Here is a 25,500-nt window from a genome sequence, read left to right on the forward strand (position 1 = left end):
ATGCCTTCCATTGTTTTATACAGCATTTGATGTTTGTTAGAATATCTATTTTATTTAAATTTATCAGAATTTAAATCTGGGGTTTAAGTCTGACACTGTGGGCACTGTTAGCATAGCAGTCAAGCATTGTACGGTGGCTGGTAGGTATCAGCAGATTTGCAAAAGTAACAACACAACAGCAGTTAAGAGGACAGTTTTCCTAACGGACACAGAAAAGTTGTGAAAGTAAGTAAATGATTCTTCCCTTTTTTACCTTCATCTATGATAAATAGGGATGGGTACAGAATTAGGTACTTGTAGAGGTACCGACCGAATTCTGTCAAAAGTACAGAGTATCGACTCAGGTAAAACCAAAAGGTATCATGTTTAGGTACCTAAACACATCCTAGTGACTGTGAGGGAACAGAAGAGGAGGCAATTTTCCACGCTGGGCATGAACACACCATTGCAAGGTTATATATCGAAAAATAGACATGTTAAATTGAATTTTTTTTTATTTTTCATTAGTAAACAAATTGATATTCTCTACCACATAAACACAAGAAAGTACCGAAAATTGGTACCGTAGAGTACAGGTACCGATTGCCAGGTACCGGGCTTTGGTACCGTATCGTTTCAGGTGTGAAAGGTACCCATCCCTAATGATAAATATAGCTGTTATGCTAACGTTATTGATCCATTAAGCTAAATATAAGATTACATATTTTTTCTGTCATATATGGAGTTTAAAAAGATAATCGTTTACTTTCTTTTGCAACTTTTCTATGTTTGTTAGCAAAACTGACCTCTTTTAACTTCCGTTGTGATGTAGCGTTAGCAAATTGTCACCCTCCAACCACCGTACGTTTGAAGAAGAATACAGTAGACCATACAGTTTATGAAATATAGACTGGGGCAGAAATAAAAAGCTATGAAGCTACAGATACAGGAAGATACAGCTACTACTAAAACTTTAAACACAAGACATCCAAGAAATAATCCTCAGTGACTTCTGACATTTCTTAAAATGTCATCCAACTTGTGGAGCCTCCTGAAAATTTACATAAGGTCACAAAAGATACAAGACAAAGACGCTTTTAAGAGCTTTTCTCTTGATCACATAAAAACAAAAGAACTTTAAACTTTAGGACTGAACTTTTTGATCCATACTCAAAGTTAAGATTCTGCTTGAACTGTGCTCTTCTTCACGCCACCGCCTTCACTCGACCCTGCTCCAATGACACCTTCCCTCCTGGTGTCCACCCCTCTCCACCCGGGGAGCAGATTCCCCAACAGACCCCCCTCCCTCCTTTGACAACAGGCCAGAACAGGGCCGTAACACTTTAAGACCCTCCACGCAGACAAACAGCCTCTTTATGCAGCCCCGAGTCAGAAGTGATGCTTTGAGAGTTTGCCGGGTTGCCAAGATGAGCGCGGTTGTGGTCGCCTTGACGACTGCGAGGCATTCATCTCCGAGGCATGTGGACGGACAGACAGGCCGAGGGAGAAGAGAGGAGGAAATGCTTATTGTCAATAAAGCACTCCATTCCTCATAACACTTGGGCAGAGCAAACAAGGAAGCAGGGCGCAGGGTTCACACACACGCGTCCAACTTTTACTGGGGCATGCACAAACACACACACTCACACAATCACTTGTTTTCCTGCAGCATTGTTGACTTCAACTGGAATAAACTCTGTCACCAAACACTGAAGCGTGGAGAAGTTAGCTAACGGTTGTTGTTGCAGCAGGCAGCGTGTGTGCGTGTTAGTGTGAAGTTGTGTCCGACCTCTTCCCTCAGCCTGACAGCTTCTTCATTTCCTCAGCTGTCCACCGTTCAGAAAGAAAAAAAAACACCATGAATTAAAGAAGAAATGGACTCAGCCTGAGAGCGACTGTGACTAATGATGAGGGGGTTTGTGGGTCGTCGCGGCGGTGGCGGTGGCAGTGGTGGGGGGTCATTCATATACAGTTTCCCCCTCCCTCTGTGACCCTGTCTGTCTCTGTCGCCTCAGAGATGGATCATCCTCAGACACACTCTCTTTCTTCCTGCCTCACACAGATTCTTTAAGTGTCACAGCGCTTTAAGCGTTTTTGTTCTCGCCGCCTGAGCTCTTCATTAACCCCTCAGCTCACCAGTTTCTCCAAGGCTGGGAAAACCTTTCCTCGCCGCCTTACAGCCTCCATACCGCCCATTTCTGGAAGGCTCCACTGGTTAAACTATCAGATCTGATCATTAACTGAGACATTCTGACGTCATCGGCAGGAAACTGCTCAACAATGTGATGGTGATGATTGAATTCCACTTAACGGCTCTCGTATCTCGTATCTCGTTATCGTACGCACTGACTCACCATGACTCGCCATGTCTTAGTCAGACAGGGGGACAGAGGCACCATATTTAAAGTTTAGGAGAAACGTTTAAAGGGTATTGCTTTGTGTCCTGGAACAAATAGAGCTGTTCTGTTTTGAGACAGAGGCCTTCCTCAGAAATACATCTGGAGAACATCAAGGAGAAAGGAAGGTGAGTCAAGAGGTTAGCATGTGTGGAACACCAACCTGCTAGCTAGCTCTTAAGTCTTGTACTCCAGTCATTGGTCACTGCTACATTCAAAAGGAGCGACGTATAAACAGTGTTGGAAACAACGGTGTAAAAAAATAAGGATCTTAGTCACGCTGTTATTGCTTTCCAGTGATCAAATAAGTTACTATTTCCGCACTGTAAAATGAGGCTTTTTGCCCCATATTGTGATATGCTATTTCTTAGCTTCCTGATCGGGTTGAGCAGGACCAGACTGATTTACGGCACGTCTGAGTCTCTATGACAACATCACGCCGGCTAATGAAGTTAGTAAAAACCAATTGATTTCTGTGATTAATTTTGTAGTGATGGTGGACACTGGAGCCTAACTGTCAGAAAGAAAAAATGCAGAAGAGCAGAAGAAAGAGAAACAGGAGAAAGATAGAGCACGAGCTAAAGGCTAAAAGGGCTAAACTGTTCGTGCTAATGTTGACTCCAACCCACAGTCAGCAGTTATTCTGCAGTGCTCTCACAAACTGACAGTTAGCTTGTTGTCATGTTAGCCTACGAATACATTGGAGCACCGGGCTGCCGATAGCACTACATATAGCCGGCTACTACAGCGTTTGCTTGTTGTCACATTTCAAACTGTATCACTACATAACTGTTCAGATAAATATAGTTTTAGCGTTGTAAAATTTGTTTCCATTCAATCTCTATTTAATCCCAAAACAAACACACACCTCGCTAAAAGTCAGTACAACAGTGTGTGTGAGACTCCAGGCCAGTAGGTGGCGAGGTAATCCAATTGAAACAGATCCGCCTCGTAACATCGTATCAGGTATCAGGCGGATAGCAGCCTTATGTGAAGGTATCAGTGCTTGCGAAGGCTGTCGATACTCAAGACAAAAAAAATCTTACATCCAGTAAGTCCTCCTGGCCAGTAGTTGGTGCTACATTAATGTTAAACACTATAGCAAATGTGCTCCAGTGTCCTGTTCAGACAACACGAATGAACCCGAGAGGGTTAACGGTTAAACTGTTTTAATTTTCCACATCAGTTTACTTAAAATAATCACTAAAAGTCTGGCTGTTGTTAGTTTTATTTTGCACTTTCGTGGATTTATTACAAAAAAAAAAAAACGTAAACTCAGGGAGTTGTTCTGTTTTATTTTAAACTTAAAGATCGGTCATAAATTTTTAACTGATGGAAAGTTAGGAACTTGTTCGCTTTATTTTATTTTTGTGAGCTGCACCAGTTATTTTTCAAAGATACCAAAACTTATTAATCACAAAGACAGTTTCAAGCATGTGTCAGAGTAAATGCCAGATACGATTTATTGAAAAAAATGATGATTTCATCGACATTTTGAGATCATAAACTACATTTGTGCTCATCTTCAAGTGAAAATGCCTGAAATCAAAACTTAAGCAGGGTGAATTTTATCAAATAACCAGATTTTAGGAGACTTTCTTCATGGCACAGCGTTTGACAGAAAGTTACCCTCTTTTCTCGAAGCTATTTCTAGCCGAATAAAAACATCTGCGATCCTGATTCATTCTGTAAAACTCACTAATGATTTTTCCTTTCACAGATTTATAGGTTTTCAAGGTTTGGTAACAGTTTTCTCTCGAGGCCGCAGCAGTCTGCGCAGACGAGTCCAGGACTTTCTGCCTCCTGCTGAAGCTACGGTTTGAGCTGATCTAAGAGCAGGATTCCCTCAAAGTCGTCCGGAGGAAGCTGAGGGGGAGCATCCAGGAAAACAAGGCGCGTCTTTGCCATCCCAGCAGACTAAACAACAGCCACACAGAAATAACTACAGCTGCTACGTCAGGAACAACAAGGTCGACAGTGGCAGCTAATTAAAGAGCGGAGGGGGCAGAAGAATTTATGATCGGGGATAATGTTGGTGTTCGAGTATGCAGCGAGCTGGCATTCACATGGACACATGCAGAGAGGAAGTTAATGATCAGGAGGACAGAGGAGGGGGTGGAAGATGGAAAACAGGTGTTTTACTTTCATTTCTCTGGACAGGAAGTCTCTCTACATCAAGAAAACCAAAACAGAGCGCGGTCATTGATGTGTGTTTGTTTGTGTGTACGGTTAGAAACATGGTATGCTCAGTGAGTGTGTGAGTGTGTGTGGCGGATGCACGGAGGAAGCTGTGTTTGGCCTCAGATTAAAACTGCAGGACGAGGGTCTCGCTCCAGGAAAGGAGACCAGCAGAGCGGGGACCGAGGGACTTTTCTCCCATTAGGGAAACACGTGACGCGTGCAGACTCACTGACAGTCCAGAAAACAGATCGGAAAGTTTCAGAAATTACACACGTAAACATTAATTCAAAAAGAGGATCTGTTAGGGCTCAAATTAATCCAAATCTGCTCCTAAGGGACCAAAACAACAACTGTTAAAATTTGTCACTAGGGAACAATCTGATACGGGAGACTTTTTACAAGAAATATGCTGTTAAAAAAAAAAAAAAAAACTAATTTCATTGTTAAAAACCCTATTTTTTTTACAGTAGTATTTGTTACTACTGAGCCACCTGATAAAGTAGACTTTTTTAAAGAAATACACTGTAAAAAAAAAAAATAATAATAATAATAAAGAAAAAAATCCCTAATTTCATGGTCAATAAACCTAAAATTTTCAAGTAGTTTTTCTATTTTTTTAAAATAGTAGTCTTAAAAAAATGTAAAATTAAATGAATTAACAACCTGAATTTTTTTTAAGTTTTATGCCCACAATGACAGACTTTTTTTCTCAATTTTTAATGGAAAAAAATCCAGTTTTATCTTTTCTGCTCTCTTAAATCACAGTCAAACTGATGTAAAATGAAAATAATTATGTTTTTAACTGGAATTTGCAGGTAAATCTTATCAGTTTTATGCAGCGTATTCAGCTGCGCCCGTTCCCTCCTCACTCATGGTTGCAATAATGGTTAGGCTTTAGCAATGAACTGTTCTTTGATTAAAAAAAACAAAACAAAAAAAAACCTCCAAACAGAAAACAGTGCTTCTCTCTTGGAAATGCTTTCCCCTCATGCGTCACTGGTCACTTTGTCCTCCATCAGTTTGTGTTCTAAGTTTCCTATTTTCCTGTTATTTCACAGCAAAGTCATTTTTGTTGCGATCCTGATGTGCATTACTGTGGAACGCAAGAGGCACAGCATGTCTGTGCTCCACAGCACGGACCGACTGTCTGTGCTCCACAGCACAGACCATGTATATAGTGATTTTCACAGTGTGTTTTATGTTAACAAACCAAATGCGTTGATGGGCTATGCATGTTGGTCAAATTTAATATACAGTGTAATAAAGATTACACAACCAGTCTGAGCAGCGTGGCATAGACCAGCTGTTACCACCCACATAATTACTCAATGCACAACAAGGTCTTATATCCACTGTGTTTCCTCCTCGCTCATAGTTACCAAATACCATTGCAACAAAAAGTATTTTGCAGTAAAAAAGCTTCATTTTTTTGCCAAACTCTTTGCATTGTCACAACATTGAAGGTGTATTTATGATCGTAATCTTTTTTGGTTGCTGCTTTCGTTGTTATAAGAGACTGGTTATTGTAACACTGTTGCTCTTTAGGCAGACAAATTCAGTTCTTTTCATTTTCTACTTCTTATTTGCAAGAAGAAATATTAATCAAAATGTCTGTAAATGTAATGTATTTGGACTTCATTTGAATTGGGACATTTTTAATTTAATTTGAAGGTTTCTGTTTGTCGGTCATTTACCTTTTTTTACAGGTTTCTTTCTTACATAGTATCCAAGGTCTAACTTAGCATTTGACCAAAACATGAGGAAAAAATGACCATGATAAAATAAAAAAGCATCATAAACGGTGAGATATCAAAGGAAAAAGTGTCAGAAAGTGTCAGGACATTCATCTCGATGATTGAAGTCACACAAACACAAATGAGTCCATCCCAGTTTGTCCGTGAGTGTGTGTCCCTCAGAAGCCGAGTGCTCCAGTTAGCGCTCCCAGAATGAGGACAGACCACAAAGGAAAACACACACATGTGTGAACACACACACCAAACACCCCGGTAAGAGTTTCAGGGGTTGTTTCACTGACGTTTGACTCTGAAATAACTGGATTCCTGTTTCTCCAGAGGAAGAGTCTCGATTGGTCGAAAGCTTCTTGAGCTTTAACTTTAAAAACACAAACACAGAGCTCTTCATCCATTCAGATACACAAAGCTGAAAACTTCACTCTCACCGTGTCCAGCTCCGACTCCTAAGTTTATCCTCAAACTGTCTGTCACAGTTGCTAATTAACCGTGTGGGCAAAGGTGCCATTACAGCCAACAGAGCAGTCAGAGGTGGCGCTGAGGTCTGAGGACCCCACACCCGCAATTACGCTCCAATAAAAAGCTTCAAGAGGGAAACAAAGTGTGGACAGTGACGTCTGAAGCAGTTTGACACATCAACCCGAGGCAGAGACAACAACCTGCCACTTACCTCCTGAGACCACTCCCACCTTCAGCCCTTCCTCAGCCGCCGCTGTCCCAGAGTCTTCTCACAGGTTAGATCCATGTTCAGGCGTCCAGAGAGATCCACGCGAAGAAACGCAGAGCGACTGAAAAAGGATGTTTGGCTCGTGTCAAGGCGGCCGGTCTGCGGTCCACCCTCCTATGAGGTCAGCTGAGCGAGAGGGAGAGGGGACCAGATGGAGGCGCCTGAGCTGACTGCCCACCGGGAGGGGAGGGGGGGAGCAGCTCGCACATCCACTTCCTGACCAATTACTGCTGCAAAGACCAGCCTCTCTCCCTCTTCCCACAGCGGGCCCTCCTCACTCTCCTCCCTCCTCTCTCTCTGCGCCGCAGGAGACTGAAAGATCTGGAGGGTGGTCAGCGACGCGGGCGTCACCAGTGTCAGAAATCACACGGGAGGGACGAGAAGAAGCTGAAGCTGTGAGGAGAGGCTGAGGATGGAGACCGGGATGAAGACTGGCTGTGAGGTTGATAAACAGGAGGCTGGTGTGGGTGGGTGAGACGAGGAAGAGGAGATGAGGAAGATGAGGAGAGGAAAAGAGGGCAGCGCAAGGACGGGCTGTCTCTTCTGACCCCAAAAACACGACAAGTGGGTCACGTTACGTAGAGCACAGAAACGCGCCACTCAGAGCACTCCACAGCAAGTAAAGCCAAGAATGATAACACAAAAAATGCTTAAAGAAGAGGAACTCCATAAACTATTTGTAGGATCAAACTATGGGAAACAAAAGAGAATAAAAAATTGTGTTAAGGCTGAAATCTTGCTCCATAATTAAAAAGTCAAATCAGTTGAAAGACCTGATGCATCGTGAGCAAATAGTGTAAATAGAGGGGACAACTTGGCTCCGCCTCTTACCATAGGACGGTTTTTACATCAAAAAAAAAAACCCTGACCAAAGCTCTGAAATCTTGTAAATTTACAACCAGAATCTGGGTGGAGCCATGGTAACAAAGCTCCGCCCATACAGCTGGAGCTTTACCAGCCCTTTGGTTTGTCTCGGCAAGGTGCTAACAAGTGCTAAAAACTGCAGTTTCTCCAGTGCCCACTTGAGGCTAGCTCCAGAAGTACAGGAAGTCACAAACACACAAAGCCAAAAAAAGCTGTTTACAAAGCAGAAATTAACCTATTTACAGCCTGGTTCAAAAAACATCTCCCAGTCTACCCCCATGCAAGTAGCAAGTCATTTGGTCCAAGTCTCAAGTTTTTCTGTGGGCAAGTCAAGTAGAGTCGAGTCACAGGTTATATCCATCTGCATATATCTATAGACACCAAACTGGTTTTGTCTTCAGTGATATTTTTACTATTTTTGCTCCTGTGTTTGTCTGGAGATCCTACATGTAACCATGGCTGCATTGTTTACATGTGAAATCAGCTGTTAGCAGCCTGTAGCATGTCAATGCTAACTGGTGCTAGGCCTGATGTTTCTAACAAGCTGAGGAGAAGGAGGTGAGGACGACGTGCTGGATCTCAGGTGTGGGCTAAGAAGTGACGACATGGATCTGTCCTTCCATCCATCGTTATCGGGAACGTAAGATCTATCTCCAATAAGATGGACGAGCTAGCTGTGCTAACCCAGCTACAGAGGGAATACCAGAGGGCAGAGTAGCATCATGCTATTCACAGACATGGCTAACAGAGCTAACTCCAGACACCAACACCACATGTGAAGAGCTTCACCTGCTGTGCGCAGACAGGATCCAGGAGACAGAGACTGAACAGACTGCTGAAGAAGCTCAGTCCTGGACCCTGTGGAGGTGGAGGCTGGCTGACTGGACAATGATGGACAAGCTGTCAGCAGCTATTTTCTCATGGAGCTTTTTTGCCGCTGTGACTTCAATTTTGTTGTACTTGTTACAATGTCGATAAAGTTCTATTGTATTGTATTGTATTGTATTCTATATCTCAGGTTTGTATCTTGAAGATAGAAACCTTATCTTCCTAAAGTAAATGTAAAAAAAAACATCAGATTAGTCTGCTATGAGTCGTCCGACTCAGCTCGTCTCAAGTCGAGTCTTGAGTTTTTTACCCTCAAGTTGAGTTGAGGCAAGTCGTCAAATTTGCTCTATGACTCAAGTCTAATCGTCTGGTAGAGAATCTGGGTGAAGCCAGAGTAACAAAGCTCCGCCCACACAGCAAGCCTTACCAGCTCCTCTGCGCACATAAATTTTCACCCCACTCACTCAATTCTGACGAAGTGTACGACACAAATGATAAGTACAATCTATTGCTGCAATCACTAAGCAGTTCAGTCTGGTTCATCCCCATACGGCATTTTGTGGCGTATCCACTAGGTCTGGGACGATACACTTTTCAATTCTATTACAGATTTTGTGGTGCCAAATTGATTAACTTTGCAATTCTTCGATATTTACAATCTTTACGATTTTTTGTTTGCTTTTGAACACCAGACCATGTGAAAAAGTTAAATGATAATGATAATGATAATGATAATATGTACAGACTTTATCTGGAGACATATTTTCCCATAAAATGCACATCATGTGAGTCAGAAAAAACATTTCGCCCTCTGCTGGAGAAAAGTCTGAAATGAAGAATTTGAATTTGTAGAAAAAAAATATTTTTCGACAAAGAATCACAATTCTAATTTTGTCAAAGAAAAAATCCTGACATACAGATTTTCGATTTTTCTTCCACCCATAATTTCTACTGACGAATCACCAAATAACAGAGACGTACCATCCCGCTTTTCGTTCCTTTTGGAGTGCCAGGCTAAGCCAATCCGACTCCAGAAGGTGGAGCTAAAAACACTGCAGACTGTTGATTGGTGGAAAGGATGGGCACTTCCTGTGTGACAGCTGCTGCTGTATTTCTTGAATCTTGATTGTTCATTGTAACAAAGAATCGCATGCCAATCACACAGAAGACAAATTGCTGAATGTCTTCATCGTTTATCTTTGTTTACTTTTCTTCTTTGTTGGATTTATTAGCAGTTCTTAGCATCACGCTATGACGTAACTGACATGGAAAGCTGATGCAAACCGGACTGTTTGGTGGAAACTAGGGCTGGGTATTGCCAAGAAACTCACGATTCGTTTAGATTTCGATTCTTTGGGTTGTGATTTGATCCAATATTGATTCCATTCGATTCAATTTTGATTTAAAAGCTTCGTTTTTCTATTTTGATACCCACGTAAACATATGTGATATGTCACCTCATGTTTTGGAGCAATAAAACACCCAAACGCTGGACTTTAAAGCTGAAGGAGCTGGATTCAAAGGATTTTCTGAATCAATATTGAACTGGGCGAAGAAATATTGCGATGCATCGATTCATCAATATTTTAACTGGGGCTAAAGTAAAAAATTTGTCACTGCAGAATAACTAATTTTTCTTTTAAAGTCCTAGATATAAACCAACAATAAAAGTCTAATCTCTTCTTGGCTCTTCTTCCTGACATTTATTACAGTCACCGAAAGAAATATGCAAGAATCATCATAAAACGTGACGTAAAACCCCATTTTCAACGTCTAATAACTAATGACAAAGGAACTTTCCAGAAAAATGACGACTTGAACACAACACAGCCCAATAATATCTTCATATGGCCACAGCAAATAGATGTGAGAAACATTTCTACCAGGTGTTTTTGTTTTTTAAAGTTACATTCCAGCTCCATTCAAATGAATGGGGGAGACAGAGTTTTTGTAATGACCTCACTCCAGGCCGAGCAAGATGACGTCTGTTTTATTTACAGTCTGTGATCGTGAGCAGAGGACTTAACAATCAGAAAAACATTTTTGATCTCCGTCACTGACTCCGCTTTTTGCCACAGTGTCAACAGGCAGAGATGGAAATCTTTGGAGAAATGAATATTTTGAATGTTTGAAGTGAGCGGTCACATCAGGGTGGAGGTGAAACTGCCCAGAAACAGCCTGAGCTCAGACCTGCTGTGAGCACACACACAAAGTATTCAAAGGCAGCGTTGATGTGTGTGTGAGTCACTGGGTCATTGTTCTGCATCCGAAAGCGGCAGGATGGAGGAAAGTCCCCTCTCTGGGAGCCAGGAGCTGCTGTTCCTGCCTCCTTGGAGCAAGGCTTCCTGGGATTGATAAATCAGCTCCGGGCCCTGTCAGCACACACACTTTCTCACTTCCATGTTTTTGGCAGAGTTATGATTGTTCCAGGGAAAACACATCTGCACGTGGTGGCAAAACATCGACCTTTGATAAAAAGCACCAACGATACACCTCAGTAAAAATAAACGACCCAGATCTGCTTTGAAACGAGCTTCACAATGAGCCAGCAGCGAGTTTAACAAACGTCAGTCAGCACAGAGGCCGTTTTTAGGCCTCAGAGTCTGCGACCGGTGACCACACCAACAGCTGATGTGGGTCAGTGATCCCTGCTATTATCCTAACCTGGATAAACCCACAGAGTCAGGACCCAGCCTCCGTAACCCAACGCCACACCTTGCACTTAAAACCCCGCAGAGACAATGGCAGAAGATAGCAGCGTGTCTGAGGGAAAACAAGCCCTAACTTATCTTTGCTCTGCGTCTGCTCCTGGGACACGATGGGTGGAGGTTTCTCCAAGTGTCGTGTTGCTGGTCAAACACAGAAAAGGAGACTGAGTGGGCTCTTCAATCTCTTCCTGTTATTGTCTGATATTAGGCAGTAAAACCAACACTTCACGGGCGAGGCGTGTGATCTCTGAGTAATCCAGGTTTGACACAACAGATTTTCATGGAAACAAATTCCTTTAATATGAGTAAATATTAAAAAAATATCTCAAATATCAACCAAATTATTCACAAAAATAGGAGGGGCAGAATTGAAAAAAAAAAAGTTTTTTGTTTTTTCAAACTTAAATTAGTTTAGCATCAATTTGAATATTTTGGCTGATACCTATTCATGATATTAATAATGCTGTTAGGGCAGATTACCAATATTAACCATTATCTAAATTGGTAAAAAAGAACTTTTTTTTTTTTTATTTTAACTAGGGATGCACCTATATAAACATTTTGGCCGATACCTATATACGATATTAATATTGCTGTTATGGCCGATAACTGATATTTACCAATGTTGATATCGGTAAAAAAAAAAAAAAAAAAAAATCTGACATGTTGTGAGGTAGTTCAGTGAGAAAGAGCGGCACGATGGGGGAAATATGGCTTCTGATTTAGTCCTTAGACATTATCATCATTCAACTTTTTCGCAAGAAGCAAACGAAAAATCACAAAAAAACAGAAATATTGTAAATTGAAACGAATTAGAATACCATTGGGAAAAAAGTGTCTCATCCCAGCCCAACTTTTTAGGGGTATCTTTTAATTGTCAGTCAATCAGATACAATAATGTATCATTATATGGCTGTCTTACATTTACGTGTTATTTTGCGACCCTTGTCATAAGGGTGGACTGATACTGTTTTTTTTTCAGGGCATAAACCAATAAAAGTTATTCATAAGACTGATATTTGAAGGGGATATGTATCTACAGAAAAAAATAAAATTTTACTGGCGCTGAGCCGGATGATGACACGGTGAAGACACAGGACGACCCTTGACCCGGGTGAAGGCCGTTACTGGAGCCGACTGCAGCCCAGTCACCACCAGACGCCGTCTGAGAGAGAAGAGCTTTAAGAAGAAAACACCTTTTTAACCTTCTTCATCAGGTGTGTACTGACAGCAGCAGTTCAAGGGGCGCCGTTAGCTTCATGGTTTAAGGGTGCGCCCCATGTACAGAAGAGTCAATGCTTTAAATCTCAGCCTCAACTGTTGACTACAATTCTACTCTTCACATTTCCTGTCTCTCTAAGAAAAAAAAAGTGAACCCTTTATGTCCCTCATCCTTGGATGTCTAAACAATCACAGAGAGCGTTGTTGGCGGGACATTAGAAGTGAGTTAAAAACAACCAAGATGGATGGATGCACACCTGCAGCGCAGCTAAAATAATGACTTTTAATCAAAGTCATTATGTCTGAACTCTATTCCTCAAGTCATTTTGTCATCCATCAGCAAAAATCAAAAAGTCGTTACACACCATCACCCCAATGCTGAAAACTGTCTGAACTCTATTCCTCAGCGCTGTTCAGGAAGTCATCAAACTGTGACTTTAAATGGTTTTATTATCCTCTCCATGCTCAGAAATCATCCTGAGAAAACTGTTCCTGTCCCTGTTTTTCTCTCTCCAGATCGAAAAACTTAAAAACTAAGATAGAAAACGAAAACAGGTCGGTGTATTTTAGGGGCTGATGTAAGTGTTAGGAGAAAATCTCCCAACAGGAAAAACTGGATAAAAGTGGAAAACTGAACTGGATAACTACGTGGGATCTCCCACACAAACATCAGGAAACACAGCCCCCCACCCCCCCACTACAACTTCCTGTCTATCTGGAGTCAACTGTATACAGAAGCAGGATGTGACATCACCGAGCAGGTGAATCACGCTCATGTGACGGCTTCGTCACGCCAGCATCACCAAAACATACGACCAGTTATCTCCTCCACCCAGAGATTTCCTGGAGGCTTCGAGCTGAAATCACACGATCTGTTAACGATTGTTTTATTTGTTTTGTTGATTGAAGAGATTTTCATTTCCTTCATGTCGTTAGATACGACACAGTGGACCAACTCAAAGCTCTTTCAAGTCCCAGATGATTCATCCTCATCACACTTCCTAACCCACACTGTGTGTCTGACACATTAAACCTGCTAAGACACAAATTTGTAATTCAGATAATATTTATTTTTACTCTTTACATCCTTTTTTTCTTTTTTCTTTATATTTTTTATAATTTTTCCTTTTTTAATTTTATTTTCACTTTTATTTATTTATTTATTTATTTATTTAATTTAATTATATAATTTATTTATTTTTTATTTTTATTCACTTATTTATTTATGTTTTTCTTTTTTTTCTTTTTATCTATTTATGCACTTATTTAGTTATCTATGTATTTATTTATTTTTAATTAGGGGCTCAGGCTTTCAGTGAACCCCTAATTTAAAAAAAATCCCATTAGAGAATGAATGAATTGGAATCTTTGACTCTTTTCCCCTAAAATTCCCTCAACTTTGAGACGTTAAAACTTCAGCAAACTTCCACTTACAGACTCCATTTTGCCTTCAAATGTTCACTGATCTTCCAGCTTTTAATAGATGATACTACTTTTAGATATCTCCAAATGTTTTTGAGATTTCCCTGTTTAAGCAACATCAACTTTTCAGGTTTTTCACTGAAAGCTCAGGTCCTGGAGTGAAGGAGGCTGCTGCTAAGACGCTACAACTTTCTCGTACAAATTGTCATAACTCTACATACATCAAAATGTTTCTTGGAGTATTTTAGCAAAAGCATTGAAATGTTTGGCCCAAAAGTGTCCAAACCTGAGACAAAACCTCTTTTTCCTGTAACCTGTGGTAGTTATTTCTGACCTACTTCTCCACCTCACTTCTCCATTTGTAGATCGCTGTCCTGCCCTCATTTCTGTCTCTACAGACATGAAAAACAAATCACTGTGCTCACCAGAGTCTCCAAATTTTCACAGTGTTATCGTTTTTCTGATACCCCTACGTCTAAGCCAATATTCCTGCTTCAGATCAATAGACACAAAAGAGTTCCAAAGTTCTATTGACGCATCATCACCCATTGTGACATCATACTCACCATGGTAACCACGCAGCTGTGTATACTGACTGATGAGGTAATTGAGGGACAGAGAAACACATGTGTTTGTTTACCTGTCTTTATCAATCTTATTATTTTTTAACATTATCATTATTATTATAAATTGTTTTTTCTCCATTTTATTTTGAAAGCTTATCACAAATTTATTTATTCATTCATTTAATTATGTACACATTTTTTTAAGTCTTTTTTTTAACTCATGTTACATATGCCTCTAGGTTGCATGGTTATGTATGTGTATGTTTATTATTATGATTATGGTTATTGATTATTGATTTTTTTTTCTTTTTTAATTGATTTAATTAAATTTTTTAATTCACTTTTTTCAATGCTTATCTTTCTGTTTCAATTTTTTTTAATCTAATTATTAATTTATTTTTGTATTAGTTGATTTTCAGTTGAATTAACCTTTTTCTATCCTCACTCTGACCTCTTTTATTTTATGGAAACTTTTGTTGTTAAGGAGACAAAAACTAAACAAAAAGAGTGTAAGGGGGAAAATGTACTCCAAACAATCACAATAAATAATCTCTGCAATGGATCGTCACCACTCTGAGACATTAATTTCAGATGTCTTAGTTTGGTTTGAGGAAGGAAATCTGATATTACCTCCCTGCTGGAAATGTGAAAGAGTGTGTGTGTGTGTGTGTGTGTGTGTGTGTGTGTGTGTGTGTGTGTGTGTGTGTGTGTGTGTATGTGTGTATGTGTGTGTTTGGCGTTACGAAGAAAGTTTTTGATTTAAGTTAGAAACAGGGACAAGGCCGCAACCAAACCACAGAGCTTTTCTCCAGAGGAGCAGGAGCCAGCGTGCGTTATTACTCAGATAAAGCGCACACACACACACACACACACACACACACACACACACACAACATGCACATGTGTGTGTGTGTGTGTGTGTGGCTTTGAGCAGGATAAAGAGCCAGGAGTGCGTGTTGGCAGGTTCCCTTTGACCTGCGGAGGCTTTATTTTCTCTCATATTCATACGGAGCTAATGCTCGGCCTTTCCCAGGCCGCTGAAAACCCTGGAAGCCGAGCCCTCGCCTCTCTTCAGGGAGCCTTCGATGTCACCGCGCACAAAAGGAGCCGTGAAAGCCGTCCAGCTCAAGCAGGGGCTATTATTTACAGTAGCAAAAGAAAAATCGCTCTTCTCCCAAACTGTACCCCCCCCCCTCCCAACAACGCCAACCTGCTTCCTTTTCCCCAATCCCTTCCTTTCATTTTTCCTTAATCACTCCCTCCTCCTCCTCCTCCTCCTCTGCTCTTGCCCCTCCATAATAAAGTAAATAGTGGGTTTTGTAACCAGTAAGCCTAAAATTAGGAGTGAGCCCCGCACCCAGGCTTGGCTGATCTTCATTGAGTCGTTGATAACAGGAGGAGAAATCCTCGCCGATCGACTCTGAGTGGAGAAACCTGACTTTAGGAACATGAAAGTAAACACATTAAAGCTTTACGTAACAGTTTTTAACATTTTCACACATTAGACGCCGACATGTAGGATCATGACTCTGAAAGAAAAATGGACCCAGGCTCAGGTCGGGCTGATTGCTCAACTTTAAATCTGCTGTTTTTTCCCTCAGTTGCAGATTAATCCAGTGAAAAGCAAAGCAGAAGCCTTTCTCTGGCACACACTCACACTTTTATGATGAATTCACTTTAATTGTGGTTAAAACTCACAAAGAAAAAAGCTCAGCAAAGACGATGATTGACACCTAAAGTTTTCACTCTGGTATTAGCGTCAGGCCGTTCCATAATTATCAAATGTTTAAAAGATGAAGCATTAGTCACAGACGCAGAGATTAAATGTTGATTACAGGTATCAGCGTGACAGGTTTTTAATAGTTGCCAAGCAACATAATCCTGTTTTCATAAGGATCTGTTGTTTGGAGGACTCGTAGGTGAAGTCCACGCTGCACAAACAGGTGTCCACGTCCTGCTCTGACGGCGTTAAGTCACCATCACTCATCTCTGTAAAAACAGCGAGACATCCAGAGCAGAAATATGTCTGCAGTCCGTTTAAAGAGCGTTCAAAGGCTGAGGAAGCAGGGAAAGGGTCCTGGTCGGGTGTTTACAGTAAATACAGATGTTAGTGACAGGTCCTAACTCGACCCAGATGTTACTGAGAGGAAGACGAGGCCAGTAAATACTTCAAGTCCAAACCAAGACGCAGACGCAGCACTTTCTACAACCATTAGAGACATGCAGAGGATGAACGACTCAACAACTTCCAGGGGCTCCAACAAAAAAAAAACACTGTATTGTAGTATCAGGATTTTTTTTTCAAAAGTTTTAGCTTTGATTTTTTGAAAAAAAACATACAAACATATATTTATTTAAAATATATATATATATATATATATATATATATATATATATATATATATATATATATATATATATATATATATATATATATATATATATATATATATATATATATATGTGTGTGTGTGTGTGTGTATATATATATATTTTTAATAATAATATAATGATATTTTTAATGATAATATTATATAATAATATAATAATATTATTATAACATTTTTTAAATAATTTATATTAGTTTTTCTGAAATAAAAAAATAAAACGAAATATTATATATATATATATATATATATATATATATATATATATATATATATATATATATATATATATATATATATATATATATATATATATATATATATATATATATGTTGTTGAGATGTCAGATCTCCTGAATAAGTCCTAAAAACTGACTCATTTTTTGGGAAAGTATGGCTCCTGGTATTGTCTGTAGGCATCATCATTATTTAACTTTTCACTTAGTCTGCTGTTAACAAAGCAAATTAAAAATTGCAAAAATTGGAACTACAAAAGAATTGCAATTCTATTTGAATCAGCACCCTAAAAGTCGTAAAAAAATAAAATCTGGGAAAAGGACTTAGTCCCAGCTCTACAAGATACTTAAGTTGAATAAATACATAAGATTTCAATAAGAAATGCAGCAATCTTACACAATGTGTCTCTGGGTTACATAATATATTAAAACCCCCAAAAAACCTCAAGTGATCAGGAAACTGCAGTTCCTGGAATGTCCACTTGAAGCTTGCCCCAAAAGCCCAGGAAGCCCCAATGCGTCCTATGTTACAAACACAGATTGTTACAGCAGAAATAAACAAAACTTAACATGCTAACAGCCTGGTTTTTGGGTATGTAGATAGTTTAGCTGTTTATTGACACTGTGGGTGGAGCAAATATTCAACAACACCAGGTTGAAGGTTATATTAAAAGTTACAAAAATTTAGCCAAACTCAAGATTGTTTGTTGTGATACATGCTGCGTTAAATGTGAAGTGATGTTTTGCTTCCTGGTAGATTAGAAAAAAGACATGAAGACAGCAGAAGGATCCTGAAGGATTTTGTCACTGGGAGCAAGAAGTGGAGACGAGGATCGGTCTGGGATGTTAGATAAACGCTGATGATTGGCCGACCTGAATCACATCTGATGGAAATGTGTGTGAGCAGCAGGAGAGGGAACAGACGCGTCTGCCTGAGCAAATAAAACATGAAGTGATGGATTCATCTGGCTCCCAAACTCCCATCACCCAGAGGATCCTTAAATATGTACATGAGGAATGACTCCGCTGATGTGGAGAGGAAGACGCTTTCAAATGTATGATTCAAATAAAGGGATATAAGGGATGAAGTCAGCAATCACTTCTTCTTCTTCAAACTGAGTTTACGGTGACATTTACAGTTTTACAGCCTCTTTCAGAGGTTTCATCTCAGCTCTCGAAGTGCTGAATCAACAGAAATGGATGAGTCCGTGCTGCATCTAAAACTTCAGCTGAATCTGCCCCAGGACTGAAAAATTCAACAAGCCCACATTTAGAAATCCGTCCTCCTCCTCCTCCTCCTTTTGTGCAGTCACCTGACCTCAGGTTCACTGAGGTGTTAACCACTGTTTTCTGCTCTGAGTGAGGATTGCTGCAGCCATCGCTGACACCACCCATCACCAAAGATCAGCAACATCTGACGTAAACACACGGCTCTATGGGGCTGCAGCTCTGAGGATCTGTGACAGGAGCTTGTGGCCCAGAGGAAGTGGACTGACTTGGACTTGGGACGTTGTTTTGATGCATACAATCCAACCAGAATGGCAACACTTAATATTTAAATTGATATTAAATTATTTATTAATTCTAATAAAAACACACTGGACCTAAAATTTGAATAAATAAATAAATAAATAATAAGAGTAAGATTTTTTATTATTATTTCTTTACTGTGGAAACCATGAACATGTGCAGTTATTCATTTTTTATAACTTTGAATATTAATTTCAAAACAGAAAAAAAAAACGCTGAAAAAACTGTTAAATACAACTCTATGCATTAAAACAGAAAATTGCGCGACTATTATTATCATTATTATTGACTTTAACTATGTATCCATTTAAGTGTTTTTACACGCAACCTAAAGTTGTAAATAAAAAAAAAACAATCTGATTAGGAAAAAGTTTTTTAATGTGGAAATATAAATTATATTATATAAATCAATATTAATATTATTATCATATAATAATAATAAATTCAAACACTAATGTAAAACATTTACAAAAATACCACTTACTATTTGCATTAAAAAAGGATATTTCCAGGCATTTTTGTACAATATTTACAAAACCTTTGGGTGTCACAATAAGATTTTACATTTTTATCATCATGAATCGCCTCATTGCTCGGAAAAACAAAAACCACAAAAACTAAACTACGTGCTGAACACACTACTACACACCAGGGATGTAATCCAAACACGCAAAAAGCCACAAATTCAATGAAAGTTACTTTCCCGCCGTTTCTCTTAGAACAACTCTTAGAACTTCCCCTCTGCCCTAGCAACCACATCATTCTGTGATTGGCTGAGGTGATGCACTTTCGGCCAATAGGAAAAGAGTGTTGTCTTCACTGTTTTTCTTTCTTCTGTTGGCACTTTGATTCCAACCCATCTCCATATTATCTTTATTTACCTTTGACTGACCAACTTTTCTTTGGTGACAGGAGGTAGGAGGGGCGTAGCGGATCATGTGAAGAAATGTTTAGCTAAATGACAAGCAAAATGATAGAGTCCTGAGTTATATTGTAAGAAAAATATCAATATGATTAAAACATTGATGTATAGCCCAGCTCTAGGATGTGTTATGATGTTCGTCTGTTATCCAGAGAGTATGAAGCTCTCCTCCTGTGGCCTGGATACTCAGAGCTGAGCACAGCGCTGGATGAAAGCAGGAAGGAGGCTCCTTTATTTTTAGCTCTGTTCCCCCGTGCAGTTATCACCAGGACGTGATTTAGAGACTGTATGACTGAGAGTCAGGCACATGAAGACCTGCTGCAGGGCTGGGAAAGGTGAGCTGAGCTGCTAACCCCGGCATAAAGCAGAAATAAAGAGGTGAAGGTGAAACGTTGGAAAACGGATGATTTAAAAGAAATTTTGTACAAAAAAAAAAAACTGTGATGAGAGTTTGCAACTGTTGGACACTAGAGCAAACTGCAGAGTAACTTCCTAAAGTACAATGTAGTCACACCAAACAGGATCTCACACACTCGAACACACACACAGACACACACACACAAGAAGTCCACTCAGGCAGACGTAAGAGGCTATTTATACACCACTTCCTTTTATTTACCCTGCTCATTGTTCAGACCACATCTGCTGAGGGCCACAGGCACAATGGCCAGTCCATATAGCTGACCACACACACACACACACACACACACACACACACACACACACACACACACACACACACACACACACACACACACACACACACACACACACACACACACACACACACACACACACACACACACACACACCGACCAGACACAAGGCAGCATTCAGGAATATCTGGGCCTTTTGTTCTGGGTCCCAGTGACAAACTCCAGAAGCTGATACCACCTGTTACACAGACTGACATTCTTACACATCCACTGGTTTATACACACACACACACACACACACACGCCCAAGTGCACCTCTAAACTTGCATGAATCTGGCTCCAGGAGCACAGATGTTGAACGCTCCTCGTGTTGACGCCGTGGACGTTTGTCTGCAGATAACAGCTGGTTCCAGCCGTCTGCCTCATGTCAGCTCTGACTCAACAGGAAGTCAGTTTGAGCTTTAAAGAGCCACCCAGCAGCTCTAAAACCTTTCAGTGTGTTAGGGTCAAATTGATTCATTTTCAAGTTTGGGTTTGTGTAAAAAACCACAATGCTACACCCACACCAGCATCCTGCAGGAGGAACGAGGTACGAGAAAGACCTGGTTTTATCAAATCAAATTTAAAAGAAAAATCACTCTGGGTGTTGTAAAATTGTTATTATTTTCTTTTTTTGGTTGTTATCTTTTGTTTATTTTTCATTTATTTAGGTGAAAAGAACAAATGAAGTTGAATATGGCGAATTGGCCTGCAGCTCTTTTTAATTTACTGCACAAGGGGATTTGTAAATAATGTTTTATTTTTGGACTGAAATAAATAAAGTCAAATTAAATCAAACCTGCCCCTTCTTCAAGGGGAGAAAAACCAACACCGCCATGCAAGGAGCACAGAAAAACCTTAACATACTGTGAATCATGCAGTGAAAAAAAATACAAGAACGTCTTGGATAATGTGCTTCACCATGATCTTCATAAAAAAAAATAAAAGAGAGAGAGAGAGATTTAAAACTGTTTTTTAATAAAAAGACGAGTGGTGTATTGTAAGATTAAAGGGCTGTGACGCCAAAAAATTTAGCATTCGAATTAGTGTTTACATGAAAATAAATACATAATAAGCTATCTATGAGGTGAAAAACAATACTGGGTGTTAGCTAGGGGTGTCCAATACAGATTTTTGACTCTGATCCGATTTTTTCTAAATATGTTTTGCCGATACCGATCGGATACTTCCATTTTTAGACCCTTTAATATAATGCAATCAGTGTTACATACATATATTATATCCTTTTGTATTTTGCTTTATAAAATGAATGATACTGCAACACACTTGCTCTCTCAACCAGGTCATAATAAATAACTAATTAACATTAATGGTGATAAATAAATAGAATAAATCCTGAATACTTCAAAATTAAAAGCCATTACAACTCAATTTTACAATAGGAATGAAAATTAGTCCATAGATTAAGAAGAAAGCACTCGTGCTAAACTCAGTACACAGAAAATACGGATCAAGAAAGTGCAGAATACAGGGAGATAAACATTTATATTTTAACAAACCCTGTTTTACATTCTGTCAGAATGAACAGCATCATTTTTTACAGGATAAATAAAAAGTAGTAAAAAGTTTAAGACAAAACTCTTCAAAAGTCCTGGTGCTAAACTTTGTAGCTTTGTAGCTTTGTAGCTTTCTGATTCCTTCCAATCCTCCAAAAATAGCCATATCAGGCGCTGAGACCGATCAGTGAATCGGATCAGAATACTTTCAAGACAAACAAAACAAACAATGACATGGTAAAAACAGCAGTGTTTCCCATTAATTAATGAGACTGTGGCGGCCCGCCACAGTCTCATTTGGAGAAAAAAATACGATCCGTCACTCGGTCAGATCATTGCACAGCTGTAATTTCCTACCGCACGTAAACAAGCAAGAACAATAGTGCGCGCGCACTGGTCACACTCATACACGTTGCTCTTTACTTGATACTTTTGACGCAAACCAGATTCCAGAGACACTGGAGCGGGACGTCTGACTCTGAGGTACGTGCAACGTCTTTTTTTGGGCATTAGCGCTCATGCTAACTGCGGTCGTGGACTCAGTATCTCACTGCGCTGTCTGCCTCCCTTTACTGGAAGAGGAGCAGCTGCACCGCGCACGTCTCGGTTCCAGAGTTTCAGTGACAAGAGCGACCACACTGTTTTAATATCATAGCGCAGTCAGAGTCAGTGCAGGCACACAGTACAAACACCTGTTACCATACCAACGAGCTGACACGGCTTATTATTTCATATTTTCCTCTCCTGGGGCCTCATTTCTTACAGCGTGTAAAAGTCCTCTTAAGTTTCACTTAACGACGAAAAGGCAAAACGTGCATACGACCAAAATATATACACCCTTTCAGATCTATCAAACTCTGCGTACACACGGCTGCACGCTATTCTCCGTGATAAATCACACCACGCCGAGAACAGCGAAAATGTGGTGACGTGAACACACCTCGTTTCCCGCCTTCAGCACGCCCGAACATAACCATATATGGTCAATGCAAATCAGTACGTGCATATTAAGTAGCCATGTGCGCTGTGCGATTTTATAGTGACATCAGCGTAAGATGGTGAACACAGCAGATGGAGAGAGCATGGAAGAAGCTGAATTTCTCTCAAAGCCAGATAAACAGCAATATCAGGAAATATAAGTCAGAAACTGATCTTGCATTGATTTAGGCTACATTTTGTGATGAAGTGGGCCTCAGCAAATTTAGGAATCTTTATTTATTTAGACTATTTTCTGCAGTCACTGTAGAAAAAAAAAGAATGAAAACACAACAGTCCTTAATCCAGATAAGGGAGCAGAGAGAAGAAGAATAACGGTAGGCTACAGTCTCAGTAGCCTGATAACGGATCACAGGTCATGGAAATAGTGTAAATAACCTGTTGTTGAAATGTTGTTCAGTAAATTTTTCTAAATATTGTGAGTAAGTGAGTTTTTGGTTTTGTTTCTGAATCAAATTTAAAATATTTCTGATATGCCTTTGTAAGTTTTATTTATCAACATATATTCATGTCCATGGTCCCAAACTGCACTTACTGTAAGGGCGATACATCGCGCTTAAAATCGTACACACACATTAAAACCGCCGAGGGACAGAGACTCCCCCACCACAGTCTCTTAAAATCCCGTGGGAAACACTGAACAGGAATGGGATAAACCTAGGAGCTGCTAGCATGCCCAGCACCCCTTTATAATAAATATGAAATAAAAACATTGGAAATAAAAGAGGGGAAAAATAAGGCCAATTCCAGACTATTTCCCAGCAGGGGGCGTAGTTTGAGATTAAGAAAAAAACATCTCAGCATATAAGCACAAGATAACAACAGACAAAAACTCGAAGACTTGCACAAATGTCACTGCTCAGCCACTGGAGATCGGGTCATCTCCTGTGATAGTTACTGTTTTTGAACTATAAACAAACTTCGTTGAACCACAGATCAAATTTGACCAAGTAACACTAAAAACGTCAGCGTTGTACCGCATTTCAAGGGTTAAACCTCTGAGACAAACACAGCAGACTCCAGACCAGCTGCATGAATCAAGCTGAACTGACTCAGCTAATAATGGTTAAAAACACACACACACACACACACACACACACACACACACACACACACACACACACACACACACAAACATCCACTGACTTCCAAATCCTGTGATTTCCCCCAAACCGTTCCACTTTTAGCCAACAGTCTTAAAGATCTACTTCCTGTTGTCCAGGAGCTGCCCAACCAGCCCCCACGGGCTAAACAGCTCAGATCATTATCGCCCAGTTCTGCAGCAGTAACCCAGAGGACGGGGGGGCACAGAGTGAGTCTGAGACCTGGGGCGCAGGAAACCAATGTGGTCAAACCACCAACTAAATCATCCAACCACAGAAATCCATAAACCAGCTCCAGGTACGCTCTGACGGACTGGAAGAGTCTGCAGTCTGAGGGACTGTACACCTCCTGCAAAACCTTACTGAGAGCTCCTGGAAGAGTTTTTAACTGGAGATGGGAAAGACTTCAATTAATATTAATGCTCGTTTAAACTAACTAAACCATCTAAACCAGTGGTCCCCAAACTACGGCCCGCGGGCCGTATACGGCCCGCCTCTGCACTTTGCCCGGCCCCCTGAGCAATGCCAGAGGCGCGTTATGATTTTTTTTTTTTTTCAGCCTGGCCACGTGATCGAGACTTACACATGCATAGAACGTGACTTTCTATTCTATCTTTCTGCAGTTTGTGCCCTATCTAAAACCCCTCCCTTAAAAAAAAAAGCTGAACACACCCCTGTCTGGAAAACGAAACAATGGCGAAAAGATTAGCTAAGAGAAAAATTGATTCAGAATGCAGGGTATTTAACATGCAGTGGACAAACGATTATTTTTTTGTTCAATGCAAAGAAAAGGCTGTTTGTCTCATCTGTCAAGAGACGGTGGCTGTATTCAAAGAATACAATCTGCGCCGACACTATGAATCCCGTCACAAAGACAAGTATGATAGCTTGCAAGGCCAAATGCGAGCAGACAAACTGTCAAAACTAAAAAGTGGACTGTTAGCTCAGCAGAATACATTTGTACGCCAAGCTCAGCTGAACCAGTCATCTGTTCGAGCCAGCTTTCGGGTTGCTCAGCAGATAGCAAGCAGTGGTAAACCTTTCACTGATGGAGAATTTGTCAAGAAATGCTTGAATGCTGTCGCGGAGGAGGTGTGTCCCGAGAAGAAAGATGTCTTTAATGCCGTGAGTCTGTCAGCGACTACAATCACAAGACGCATTGAAGACATCGGGGGTAATGTATATGCCCAGCTGCAGCAGAAGACAAAAGAATTTGACTTTTTCTCATTAGCAATGGATGAGAGCACTGACGTGCAGGACACAGCGCAGCTGCTCATTTTTGTTCGTGGAGTTAGCGCAAACTTTGAAATGTGCGAGGAGCTGGCAGCCCTCCAAAGTCTCAAAGGGACTACGACGGGGGCAGATATTTTCGGCAAAGTATGCCAAACCATGGAAGATTTGAACCTGGACTGGTCAAAACTTGTTAGCATCACGACTGACGGAGCTCCTAGTATGGTTGGCGCGTCTCGGG

The 25,500-nt window shown here is 40.3% G+C and overlaps 1 protein-coding gene across 2 annotated transcripts in view; it reads right to left on the bottom strand.

Annotated features, from left to right (window-relative positions):
• Positions 1-25,500, bottom strand: part of LOC141801717 (pleckstrin homology domain-containing family G member 1) — a 104,135-nt gene that overhangs the window by 55,990 nt on the left and 22,645 nt on the right. Inside the window, exon 1 of one of the 2 annotated variants that reach the window (XM_074684911.1) lies at positions 6,978-7,335. The exons of the other annotated variant lie outside the window; for it this stretch is intronic. The gene's annotated coding sequence lies outside the window, so the exon portion shown is untranslated. Of the gene's footprint in view, positions 1-6,977; positions 7,336-25,500 lie in introns of those variants that run through there. 2 annotated transcript variants of the gene reach the window in all.

Source organism: Halichoeres trimaculatus, unplaced genomic scaffold (genome assembly GCF_033239565.1).
Source record: "Halichoeres trimaculatus isolate MK-OKI-2021-1 unplaced genomic scaffold, fHalTri1.1 fHalTri1_scaffold_13, whole genome shotgun sequence".
In the NCBI taxonomy this organism is placed as follows: Eukaryota; Metazoa; Chordata; class Actinopteri; order Labriformes; family Labridae; genus Halichoeres; species Halichoeres trimaculatus.